The 13,731-nt window shown below is 38.5% G+C and overlaps 1 non-coding gene across 1 annotated transcript; it reads right to left on the reverse strand.

Annotated features, from left to right (window-relative positions):
* Window positions 1–9,977: 9,977 nt before the first annotated feature.
* On the reverse strand, window positions 9,978–10,085 carry LOC112761849 (small nucleolar RNA R71). Its single transcript, XR_003182222.1, has one exon. It is a non-coding gene; the product is annotated as a small nucleolar RNA R71 (small nucleolar RNA).
* Between the last annotated feature and the right edge of the window lie 3,646 nt (window positions 10,086–13,731).

Consider the following 13,731-nt stretch of genomic DNA (forward strand, 5'->3'; position numbering starts at 1 on the left):
GGGAGACGTCCCATGTCTTCGAGCCTAGATGAAGCATGCATGGAGGTGGTGTGTGGAATGTCCCATGCCCTCGAAGCAATGATGAAGGATGAAGGAAGTGGCATGGGTGGCATGAAGCATGTCCCATGCCTACGATGCTTGAGTAAACTTAGCATGCCTGGGTGTGAATGTCGTGGTACTTCTTCGAGGTTTACATGGAGGTGGCTTTCTGCACTTTATCCTAGTGTTCCATGCTTGGCATGCCCTTGAAGGAGGATGAAGAATAGACATGAAGGATGTGAGTCACATCCTACTTCTTCGATGGTGGAGCTTGAAGGATAAAGAGAGTAGGCATGAAGCAAGTGCCACGCTTTCAATGCACCCACCTTGCTACCTCTTTGGACTTTAACCCAATGTGTGAGTGGTGTGAAGGACATGCCACGCTCTCTATGGAAGGTTGTTGGTGGCGTGTGATGTGTGGAAAACGATCCAACACAAAACTCACCGGCAAGTGTACCGGGTCGCATCAAGTAATAATAACTCACATGAGTGAGGTCGATCCCACAGGGATTGAAGGATTGAGCAATTTTAGTTAGGTGATTGATTTAGTCAAGCGAACAAGAGTTGATTTGAGTGAATTATATCCAACAGAAGTTAAATTGCATGAAATTTAAAGGAAGAGGGGTAATTGACAAGAAATTAAAGTGCAGAAGAATCAAAAGAGCTGAAGCTTAAAGTGCAAGTAATGTAAATTGCAGAAACTTAAATTGTAAGAAATGTAAATAACTGAAACTTAAAATGCAAGAAATGTAAATGGCTTGAATAATAAAAGGATTTGGGGACTGGGAGTGCAGAAATTAGACAATCACAAGTAAATTACAACAAGCAGACGAGTAGAAGATGAATTAAATTCAAGTAGATCTCAAACCGAAAGGTAAATTTGCTTATATAAACATTTAGCAGATGAACTAAATGGAAATGCAAGATCTCAGGGGTCAAGAGACTAGAAAACCAAGTCTAGATCTCACTGCCTTCCTTGATCCAATTCAAAGAGTAATTGCAAACAAATTAAAGTTCAAATTCGTAAAGAAACTTTGAATTCAAATCACTAAATTCTGAATTATGCAGAGAAAGGAACAAAGAGATCTCAAGGTGAGAGTGAGACAGAATTTCCTCAATTCTTCACACTTCAGATTCAAATAAAGCTTTGCAGAAAAGAAAACAAGAAAAAAAAACCAGAGGAAGAAAACTCAATTCTCCTCCCAATACTCTCAGATCCAAAATCCAAGTAAAAACTCTCCAAATTACAAGTGAAAATTCTAAAAGAAGAAAAGGGTTTCCCCTAAATCAAACTAGCTTCTATTTATACACTTCCTTCTAATGATCATTAAGCCTTGAATTTGGGCCCTTGGCCTTGATGAAATTGGATTAAAGATAGCCTCTGTTGATTGTTCTTGGTCTTGAGAAGAAATCCGTTTGCACTATGGACTTTGGGATCATTTACGTTTGAGTCAATGTTTGAGGCAAACGTTGACTCAAACGTCTTGTAATGGCATAATGTAGAATGGGGGTTTGCTGTCACTCACGTTTGAGTTCATGTTTGAGGTCAAACGTGAGCTCAAACGTCATTCTCCCTAAGGTAATTTTCAGCCAATGTTTGACCTCACGTTTGAGGCAAACGTTGGTGCAAACGTTGAGTCCTCTAGGGTATATTATTAAGCCAACGTTTGACCTCACGTTTGAGGCAAACGTTGGCACAAACATTGAGTCCTCCAGGGTATTCCTTTAAGCCAACGTTTGACCTCATATTTGAGGCAAACGTTGGCACAAACGTTGAGTCCTCCTAGGTGCTTCTTTTAAGCCAACGTTTGACCTCACGTTTGAGGCAAACGTTGGCGCAAACGTTGAGTCCTCCCAGGTGCTTCTTTTAAGCCAACGTTTGACCTCACGTTTGAGGCAAACGTTCGCGCAAATGTTGAGTCCTTCAGGGTGGCTTTGCTGTTATCCATGTTTGAGTTCACGTTTGAGGCAAACGTGAACTCAAATGTGATCTTCTCAATGCTGCCTTTATTTCCATTCCTGCCATCCTCTTTCTTCAACCTTCCTCCAAGCCTTTTGGTCACCTATCATCAATCAACAAATGCATCAAAGCTATGCTAAAATCATGAGACTTCTTCTTATCCTTGACATATAAGCAATTATAGAACAAAACTCATGAAAATGCATCAATTTACTCATGATTGATTGAATCCAAGTACACATGAATTTCTACCCAAATGGCTTACTTGTAACTCAAGAAAGTGTATAAAACCTATTAAAAACAAAGGAAAAAGACTAGTAAAACTAGGCTAAGATGCCCTGCCATCACAACACCAAACTTAAATCTTGCTTGTCCCTAAGCAAGCATCAAACATAAGAGAGAATGACATGAAACAGAGAAGTGTGCATATCCTTATTGAGCATATAGTTGAATTTAGTTCATGGGGTTTTTATGCAGACAATGGTGGTTCATTTATTGCTTGCTGTTACATAAGAGATGTTTCCTCAAAGGTTTACTAAGTTTGCTGTTATAAGGATTTACTTTTGCTTGTTTCCTTGCTAACTTTTCCTTCTTTGTTTTGCTCAGAGAGCTTATTATTCTTTGAAGGTTTAGTGGTAAATGTTGCAGTAGTCTTTGGCTTAATTTTGCTCAACATTCCTTTACCACAGATACATGGCTCACCCTTTTCTTCCTAGGATCATTGATGCCCAACATCTCTTTGGATAACTAAATGTTTTGTGGCTAGGTTGCTCTTTATTGTGGACTTTCAGTTGGCAATCCCAAATCAGTTGATCTAAGTGGCCAAATTTTGAAATACTCCTCAGAACTTACTTGTCCAAGCATATCCTAGTACAAAAACACCACAGGCATGTGTCCTAGGGTCCAAGCTATTGGTGCCTAGCCTTATTATTTGTTTTCTTTGCCACTCTTGGCTTCTTCTCTTTCTTTTTCTTTCTGTTATATTTCATTCTCAAGGGATCTTTTAATGATACAAGTATTTATAACAGCAAACTAGTTCCTTCTCCAAAGAACATATTATTATGCAGCATTTATTTTATGAGCCATGCATTAAATCAACAAATACCACCACTAACTTTCATTCTAACTTATGCAACATTGGATATTTACTTCCTAATTCAAACATTTCTCTTTTATTGAATTGAAAAGGCACAGGGGACAAAGCATGCATTTAATCAAGTGAAAGTGAATAAACACAAGAACACACTTAGGCTAGCCTTCTTATTGCAAAGTTAAACAGACAGGATACAAAAACTATTAAAATAAAATGACTATCAACTAAACAAGCATGCTCTTTCTTTATTGAATGTGATAAGCAAAGAGCAATTCCACCTTTCATTTGTCTTTCTTTTTCTTCTCACTTGCTTGTTTACTGGTTTCTCCCTTGCTTTTGCCTGTTAGCTTTTGCCAGAATCCAGCTTTCTTCATTGTCTCTTTTACTTTGTCTTCAAGGAGCATTGCTTTGTCTACTTCTCTTTCACTCCTCCCCTTGAAGTATTCATCATAAGTTGGAAATGCTGGTTCCATATTGTGTAGATGATCCGCAATGTAGCTCAACTTTATTTGGCCATTTATGTTATAGTCAGCTTGAACTCCATACCTCGCATCCTGAAGGGTTGTGAATTCCTTGAAAGCTCTCATGTTCTCAACTTGCAGTTGGGTCAACTGGTTAAATGATTCATGAAATTGGAAAGCTTGTTCCTGTTGCATTACTAAGGATCTTGACTCATAATCCCTTTGTTGACTTATCATCCTCAACTGAAGCTCCTCTTGTCTTTGTTGAGACCTCGTGTACTGTGAATGGAATTCTTTCTGCTTCTCTTGAATCCTCATGTATTGTTGTGACAACCTCTCAATTGCCTCTTGCATCCGAACCATGTCCATATTGTTCTGTGGTTGGAATTTTTGCTGTTCCTCCTGTTCTCCTTGTGGTTCTTATTGTGGTTCTTCTCTTCTTCTCCCTTTTTGTGGCCTTCGACTCTGTTGTGCCTCTGTGACAATCATCATCCTCTCGAAGGTTACAGGTAGGCCTGGATTCAACCATGTTGGATTTGCATCCTCCATTGGCACTTTGGCCTTCATACACAGCCGCATGATGGTACTTGGGTAGTGTAGCCAAGCTCTAGCCGAATTCTTCTCTGTAATCCTTTGAATATCACTTGCAATGATCTCGTGAACCTTCACTTCTCCTCCCACTATTATACAATATAACATGATAGCTCTTTTTTTGTTGTCCTCTGAGTTGTTCACTGTGCCTAAGATTGATCTCTTTACTAGCTCATACCACCCTTTTGCTTCAGGGGTGAGATCTCCTCTTCTCAAGTATTTGTACTTATTGTTAGCATCTCCTACCCAATCCGTGTTCACCACACAGATTTCACTAGCAATTTCATCATAGTCTGTGTCTTCACTTATTCTTTGGTGGTACCCTGGCTCATCAAAATGGACTGTTTTTAGGCCTAAGACTTTCATGATAGCATTTAAACTGAAATCCACTTCCGTTCCCTGTACATAGCTCTTGTAAGTTGGAGCTGTATTCATATCAAGCCTTGGGGTATTAGCATAGAATTCCCTTATGATGTTTGCATTGATCTTATTGATTGGTGAGGTGAGCTCTTCCCATCTCCTCTTTTTAATCTTGGCTTTCATTTCCTAGCATCCTTCATCCGGTAATAGAATTAGGACTTCCGGATATATCTTTTTATCATTCATCCATTCCAGTTGAAATTGATGGTACCATGATTTGAACTTCCATCGATCATTTTCGGGTTCACTTTCTTAAACCATGGGTTCCTTTCCTCTTCTTCGTTTGGCCCTTGAAGAAGAAGCCATGCTCCCTTGAGTGGTTGGCAGCGTTGAGGTTAAGAGTTGATGGGGAAGATTTGGATAGTGTGATGCACTCTTGGAAGAAAAGTGTTTGAAGTGCACGTGAACAAAGGTGTTTTGTTGCACAAGGTACGGTTTCTAAGCCTTAGTAGTGAAGAATACAAGGCTTGACTATGCAAGATGTGTGCAACTTCTTCGTTCATGTGCATGGCTCAAGTGAGGCTTTTTATAGTCACTTTTATGAAAGATGGATGGTTAGGATTCATAGGGATAATTTATAAATCAATGGTGTGCATGCAAAGTTAAATGAGGACAAAATTTTGCCTCTTCATGAAGTGCATCTATTCGGTCTCAAAGTACTTTTCCAGGGTTGTACAGATTCTCCCTTCAAGCCATGTGATCCACTTTTGTCCTTATGCTAACTTGCCTTTCTTTGTCTTGTCCCCTCTATTGAATAGTTCTCTGACTACCTAACAATCACAACAAGACAAGCATTATCAAACGGCAACAAGAGAGCCTTTCATATCTAGAACTATAGATTGACTATCATTCCTTATGCTTATTTAACCGTGACTTCCTTTTGTATATTTTTGGAGGACACCAAACTTAATGTTTGGTCGTATAGTCCAAAATGATGCTTCCTCCAACTATTGCCTTTAAAATTTCAATGTCACTTTCGGTTAAATCTTCATAAGAGGTACTTTTTTTTCATATATATATTATTGTACTTTCATGAGATTCAAAACTCAAAAGATTCTTGACTTTCATGGCTTGTTCTTGCAATATGTACCACATCAGGTTGAATGATTGATTACACAGCCCAAGGAACATATGTCATAGTGTGCTTATGGGCACACCAAACTTAGAATTCGATCATATGCCCTCCAATGCCATGAACAGTTGCCAATTTTGTCTAGAAAGAATTGAATTCAAGTTAGTGCAACAATTATTATTCATATTGAATGATTAAAGACAAGAAAACTAAATCATGGGTTGCCTCCCATGGAGCGCTCGTTTATTGTCACTAGCTTGACATTGGCCCCATTAGGGTGGTTGACGACTGTAGTATCTCAGCTTGTCCCCCCTCACTGTGAGCTTCCTTTTTGTTCCTTGATGCTCAATTTCAGCATGCTCAAGTGAGAGTATTTTTCAAACTGTGTAGTAGTCATTGGCTTGTTGGCTTGTGATGAGCGGATAATTTATACGCTTTTTGGCATTGTTTTTAGTATGTTTTTAGTATATTTTAGTTAGTTTTTATTATGTTTTTATTAGTTTTTAAATAAAAATCACACTTCTAGACTTTACTATGAGTTTGTGTATTTTTCTGTGATTTCAGGTATTTTTTGGCTGAAATGGAGGGACCTGAGCAAAAATCTGATTCAGAGGCTGAAAAAGGACTGTAGATGCTGTTGGATTCTGACCTCCCTACACTCAAAGTGGATTTTCTAGAGCTACAGAAGCCCAATCAGTGCGTTCTCAATTGCGTTGGAAAGTAGACATCCTGGGCTTTCCAGAAATATATAATAGTCCATACTTTGCCCGAGATTTGATGGCCCAAACCGGCGTTCCAAGTCAGCATAGAAATTCTGGCGTCAAAACGCCAGAACTGGCATAAAAGCTGGAGTTAAACGCCCAAACTGGCACAAAAGCTGGCGTTTAACTCCAAGAAAAGTCTCTACACGTGAGAGCTTCAATACTCAGCTCAAGCACACACCAAGTGGGCCCGAAAGTGGATTCTGCATCATTTACTCATTTCTGTAAACCCTAGGTTACTAGTTTTCTACAAATAGGACCTTTTGCTATTGTATTTTACACACTTGATCATACTTTTCAACTTGGAACTTGTATGTTCAAGATTTGGGAGGCTGGCCACTCGGCCATGCCTAGACCTTTTGTTCTTATGTATTTTCAACGGTGGAGTTTCTACACACCATAGATTAAGGTGTGGAGCTCTGCTGTTCCTCATGAATTAATGCAAAGTACTATTGTTTTTCTATTCAACTCAAGCCTATTTCTATTCTAAGATATCCATTCGTTCTTCAACATGATGAATGTGATGATCCGTGACACTCATCATCATTCTCACCTATGAACGCGTGCCTGACAACCACTTCCGTTCTACATGCAAACAATCTTGAATGTGTATCTCTTGGGTTTCTAATATAAGATTGGAACCTTCGTGGTATAGGCTAGAATCATTGGCGGACATTTCTGAGATCCGGAAGTCTAAACATTGTCTATGTTATTCCGAGTAGGATCTAGGAAGGGATGATTGTAACGAGCTTCAAACTCGCGAGTGTTGGGCGTAGTGACAGACGCAAAAGGATCAATGGATCCTATTCCAACATGATCGAGAACCGACAGATGATTAGTCGTGCGGTGATAGCGCATTTGGAACATTTTCACTGAGAGGACGGAAAGTAGCCATTGACAACGGTGATGCCCAACATAAAGCTTGCCATGGAAAGGAGTATGAATGATTGGAAGAAGGCAATAAGAAAGCAAAGGTTCAGAAGGAACAAAGCATCTTCATACGCTTATCTGAAATTCTCACCAATGAATTACATAAGTATCTCTATCTTTATTTTATGTTTTATTCATCTTTTAATTATCAATTCTCCATAACCATTTGAATCCGCCTGACTGAGATTTACAAGATGACCATAACTTGCTTCAAGTCGACAATCTCCGTGGGATCGACCCTTACTCACGTAAGGTTTATTACTTGGACGACCCAGTGCACTTGCTGGTTAGTTGTGTGGAATTGTGACAAATAGTTGAGATTACAATTTGCGTACCAAGCTGTTGGCGCCATTGATGATCATAATTTCGTGCACCAAGTTTTTGGCGCCGTTGCCGGGGATTGTTCGAGTTTGGACAACTGACGATTCATCTTGTTGCTCAGATTAGGTAATTTTATTTTATGTTTAAGCTTTTTACCTTTTAATTTTTGAAAAATTTCAAAAAAAAAATTTTTATTTCTATTTTGTTCTTCAAAACTTTTAAGAATGAATTCTAGAGTTTCATGATGATTTGTTGAAGTCTGGCTGGCTGAGAAGCCATGTCTAATCTTTTGGACCGATGTTTCAACTTATCATCACAAGGGCTTGTTGATTTCTATTAGTCTTTCTGTTGAATGTAATGATTTGCTAAAGCTTGGCTGGCCATTGGCCATGTCTAGTGTTTTGGACCGAAGCTTTCCCTGAAAGCTTGGCTGGCTAGTAAGCCATGTCTAATTCCTGGACCGGAGTTTTAGACTAACATTGCATGATTCCTAGAATTCTCATTAAGAATTTTGAAGTCCTTTTTCTCTTTTCCCATATAATTTTCGAAAAATCACAAAAAATTTATAAAATCATAAAAACCAAAAATATTTTGTGTTTCTTGTTTGAGTCAAGTGTCAATTTTTAAGTTTGGTGTCAATTGCATGTCTTTATTCTTCTTGCATTTTTCGAATATATACATTATGTTCTTCATTGATCTTCAAGTTGTTCTTGATGATTTCATTGCTCTGATCTTTAATTTCTCTTATTTTGTGTCTTTTGTTGTTTCTTACATGCATTTTCAAATTGTTATAGTCCTTAGTATACAAACTTCTAAGTTTGGTGTCTTGCATGAATTGTTTATCTGATCTTAGTTGCATTTTTTTGTTTCTCATCATTAAAAAATTCAAAAAAATTTTTAAATTGTGTCTTTTCAAGTCAATAACACAGAGAATTGAAGATTCAAAACATTCAGCAGAGAAATTACACAGAAAAAGCTGGGCGTTCAAAACGCCCAATAAAGAAGGAAAACTGGCGTTTAAACGCCAGCCAGGTACGTTAAACACCAGAATGGATGCCATTCTGGGCGTTTAACGCCACGAGGACACTAGAAGGAAGATTTTGTTTTTAATTCAAATCTTTTTCAAATTTTCATAATTTTTCAAAATCAAATTTTTTCAAATCATATCTTTTCAAAATCAATTTCTTTTCAATTTTTTTTATTTATTACTATTTTCGAAAATCCTTGCTACAATTAGTGATTTAATTCAAAATTTTCAAGTTGTTACTTGCCTATTAAGAAAGGATCAAAGTTTTAATTCTAGAATCATATCTTTTAATTTCTTGTTGGTCAAGTAATCAAATTTAATTTAAAAAAAAAAAACTTTCTTCTTTTAAATTTGATTCTCAATCATATCTTCTCAATCATGTCTTTTCAATCACATCTTTTTCAAAATTAAGTTTCAATCATATCTTTTTGATTTTTAATTTCAAAATCTTTTTCAAAAATCACTTAATTTCTTTCCCAATCTTAGTTTTCGAAAATCATTTACCAAATTTTCAAAATTTTTCTTAATTATTTCAAAATCTTTTTACTTTAATTTCAAAAATTCTTCCCCTCTTCTCACATCCTTCTATTTATGGACTAACACTCCTCCTCAATATACAATTCGAACTCTATCCCTCTTGAAAAGTTCGAATTCTTTCTTCTCTACCTTCTCCTTCTATTCTTCTTTACCTCTGACACCTCAAGGAATCTCTATATTGTGACATAGAGGATTCCATATTTTCTTCTCCTCTCTTTTCATATGAGCAGGAGCAAAGACAAAGGCATTCTTGTTGAAGCTGATCCTGAACCTGAAAGGACCTTGAAGAGAAAGCTAAGAGAAGCTAAAGTATAACTCTCTATAGAGGACCTGACAGAACTTTTCAAACAAGAAGAAGCCATGGCAGCCAAAAACAATAACAATGCCAACAATGCAAGGAAGGTGCTTGGTGACTTTACTGCACCTACTCCTGACTTCTATGGAAGAAGCATCTCAATCCCTGCCATTGGAGCAAACAACTTTGAGCTTAAGCCTCAATTAGTTTCTCTAATGCAACAGAATTGCAAGTTTCATGGACTTTCATTAGAAGATCCTCATCAATTCTTACCTGAATTCTTGCAAATCTGTGACACTGTCAAGACTAATGGGGTTGATCCCGAGGTCTACAAGCTTATGCTTTTTCCCTTTGCTGTAAGAGACAGAGCTAGAACATGGTTGGATTCACAACCTAAAGAAAGCCTGAACTCTTGGGAAAAGCTAGTCAATGCCTTATTGAAAAAATTCTTTCCACCTCAAAAATTGAGCAAGCTTAGAGTGGAAGTCCAAACCTTCAGACAGAAGGAAGGTGAATCCCTTTATGAAGCCTGGGAAAGATACAAGCAATTGATCAGAAGGTGTCCTTCTGACATGCTTTCAGAATGGAGCATCATAGGTATTTTCTATGATGCTCTATCTGAACTGTCCAAGATGTCATTGGACAGCTCTGCTGGAGGATCTCTTCATCTGAAGAAGACGCCTGCAGAAGCTCAGAAACTCATTGAAATGGTTGCAAATAACCAATTCATGTACACTTCTGAAAGGAGTCCTGTGAATAATGGGATAAATCAGAAGAAATGAGTTCTTGAGATTGATACTCTGAATGCCATATTGGCTCAGAACAAAATATTGACTCAACAAGTCAATATGATTTCTCAGAGTCTGTCTGGAATGCAAGCAGCAACAGGCAGTACCAAAGAAGCTTCATCTGAAGAAGAAGCTTATGATGCTGAGAACCCAGCAATGGAAGAGGTGAATTACATGGGAGAACCCTATGGAAACACCTATAATCCTTCATGGAGAAACCATCCAAACCTCTCATGGAAGGATCAACAGAGGCCTCAACAAGGCTTCAACAACAATAATGGTGGAAGAAATAGGTTTAGCAATAGCAAGCCTTTTCCATCATCTTCTCAGCAACATACAGAGAATTCTAAGCAGAACCACTCTGAATTAGTGATAAACCACTATTTTATGGTTTATATTGTGTTTAATTGGGTGGTTTTATCATGATCTTTACTTACTTATTCATTAAATAAGCATGCATTTATAATTCCTTCCTAAAGTTATTGCATGATTGAAAACTTGCTTCCTAGAGACTTTTAATTATATATTTTATTTCTCCTTTATTCCATTCGATGCCGTGATCTGTGTGTTAAGTGTTTCAGGCTTTATAGGGCATGAATGAGTTTGAGATTGGAAAGAAAGCTTGCAAAAATGGAAGGAACACAAGAGATTGAGGAGATGACCAGCGAGAAGCGACGCGGCCGCCTGGATGATGCGACCGCGCAAAGAAGAGGAAATCGCAGTGACGCGGCTGCATGGATGACACGATTGCGCGGCATGGAATAGCACAAGTGACGCGGCCGCATGGACAACGCGACCGCGCGGCATGGAATAGCACAAGCGACACGGCCACATGGATGACGCGACCGCGTGGAAAAGCAGAAAGCCGAATGACGCGGCCGCATGGATGACGCGACCGCGTGACATGCGTGATCTGCATAATCTGCAGAATCGCTGGGGGCAATTTCGGGCCCTATTTTGACCCAGTTTTCGGCCCAGAAAAGCAGACTAGAGCTAGAGAACATGCAGAAACCAACAACAACATTCATTCCGCATAGTTTTAGTTTTTAGATCTAGTTTTCCTCTCCTCTAGGTTTTCTCTACACACATTCATAGTTTTTAGGATTTGTTATGTTCATTGTTTTTGCATTGGGATATTGAGAAGAGTTATTGCCTCATCAAGACTTCGACATTCTAGTTCGTTTTCTTTACTTGTCTCTTACTCTTCCATGTTCCTTAATTTACTTAATTTTACTATTGGATTATTTTAGCATTTATTAATATAAGAATTACTTTTATTTTTAATTAATCTTTTGATCATTATTTATCATGTCTTTCTTTAATTCCCTTTCTTATGTTATGAATTTTACATTTACAATGAGCGAGTAGTTCCCTAACTTGATGGGGAGTTTATTGAAAGGAACCCTTGAGTTAGGATGCTCAAGAGAGAGATTGTAATTGGGTTTATTCTTGGATTGCTCTCTATTCACTAACACCAATCCTCCCAAGAGTGGATTGGAACTTATGGATAGAACAGCATTCTAACTCGTTTGTCTTATCCTTACTTAGTAAGGGACAACTAAACACAATAATCCTCAATTGTCAATTAATCTTGAGAGTACTCCAACACGAATAGGGCTTCCAGCTAATCAACTCCCAGTCAAGGCTTTTATTTAAATTTATATAAATTCTCTAATTTAATTTTCTGCCATTCAACTCAAACCTTTTTGAAAATATCTGATTAATAAAATAGCACACTTTTCTGCAACTCGTTGGGAGACGACCTGGGATTCATACTCCCAGTATTTTAATTTTAATTTCTGTGACACCCTTCTAAATTGATAAGCGGATTTCTGGTTGGTTGAGAACTATACTTGCAACGCATATTTATAATCATTCTTAACTCGCCAATTTCTGTTCTCACCAATTTTTGGCGCCGTTGCCGGCTAAAGTTATTAATTGGAATTTATTTATTTGCATTTTATTTTATTTTGCTACTATGAGCTGCTTGTTTCTTTCGTTAGATGACACGTTCGCTTCCTGATCCAAGCTTGCTAATATTCGATCCTGAGATTGAAAGAACTATTTCACGAATAAGGCAAGCTCGGCGTCGGTTAGTCCTTTCTGAGGGCGGATCTGAAACGTCATTTGAGAAAGAAACCAGCCCCCGTTCTACTGATTTGGTTGTTTCACGCACAGGTAACATGGCAGCAGCCAGGAGAGTTACTATTCAGGAGGCTGGAGCCCCTGATTTTACAATGCAACCATTTCAAGCGCATCACCCAGCGGTGGCTACAGACTTTGAAATAAGGACCGCACTGCTCAATTTGATGCCCAAGTTTCATGGCTTACCTGCTCAAGAGCCTATCAAGCACCTGAGAGATTTTCAGGCAGCCTGTTCTACTGTTAAGCATGATGGTGCAGATGAAACTTCAATTTTGCTGAAAGCTTTCCAGTTTTCTCTTGAGGGGAAGGCAAAAGAGTGGTACTACACTCAACCAGCAGCAATTGTATCCAACTGGGATACACTGAGAAGAGAATTCTTGGAAAAGTTCTTTCTAGCTGAAGTTACTGATAAACTGAGGAAAGATATTTCCATGATTGTTCAGGATGACTCCGGGATGCTTTATGAATATTGGGAGCACTTCAATAATCTTCTGGAAGCTTTCCCCCACCATATGATTGACAAGATAGTGTTACTCGGTTATGTCACACAGGGAATGAGGCCCCAAGATAAGACCACATTGGAAAGTGCTAGCAATGGGTCTATGAAAAAGTACAAGACCACTGATGAGGCATGGTAATTGATCAGTGACTTAGCTGAATCTACTAGGAATCACAGGCAGAAATAAGGCCGTTCAAAAGCCGTGGCAGAAGTATCCTCTAGCAGAGAGACTACTGCTTTAACTCAGAGTATCTGTAAAATGACCAATTTGCTGAAGCAAATGCAATTGAATCAACAACAAGTTCAGCAAGCTCAACCTTCTCCAGCACAACAAAACCAACAGTTAGTCCTACAGAGAGTTAGTAGAATCTGCGCTGATTATGGCCACTATACTGATGAATGTCCGCAGCTCCAGCAGGAAGACAACACCGTGGCAGCCACACATAACTTCTATGACCGCCCCAACCAAGGGTACAATCAAGGTGGCAATTACAACCACGGATGGTAAGACAATTCTAACCAGAATTGGAGGGACAACAACAACAGAGGAGGCAGAGATAATCAGGGAAATCAGAGGTGGAATAACAACAACAACAGGCAGTAGAATCAGAATCAGCCTTACAGAGCACCTCACCTAAGGCAGTCCCAAGGACCACAGAATACCCAATAGCAGACCTCTCAATTTCCCTATCCTTCTGCATCTGCCAATGATGACTTACTACAATCTATTGATCGGAGACAACAGACCATGGAAAATAACATTAATGCCACTCTGAATAGTCTGACCGCTAC

The sequence above is a fragment of the Arachis hypogaea genome, chromosome 16 (genome assembly GCF_003086295.3).
Source record: "Arachis hypogaea cultivar Tifrunner chromosome 16, arahy.Tifrunner.gnm2.J5K5, whole genome shotgun sequence".
NCBI classification, from domain to species: Eukaryota; Viridiplantae; Streptophyta; class Magnoliopsida; order Fabales; family Fabaceae; genus Arachis; species Arachis hypogaea.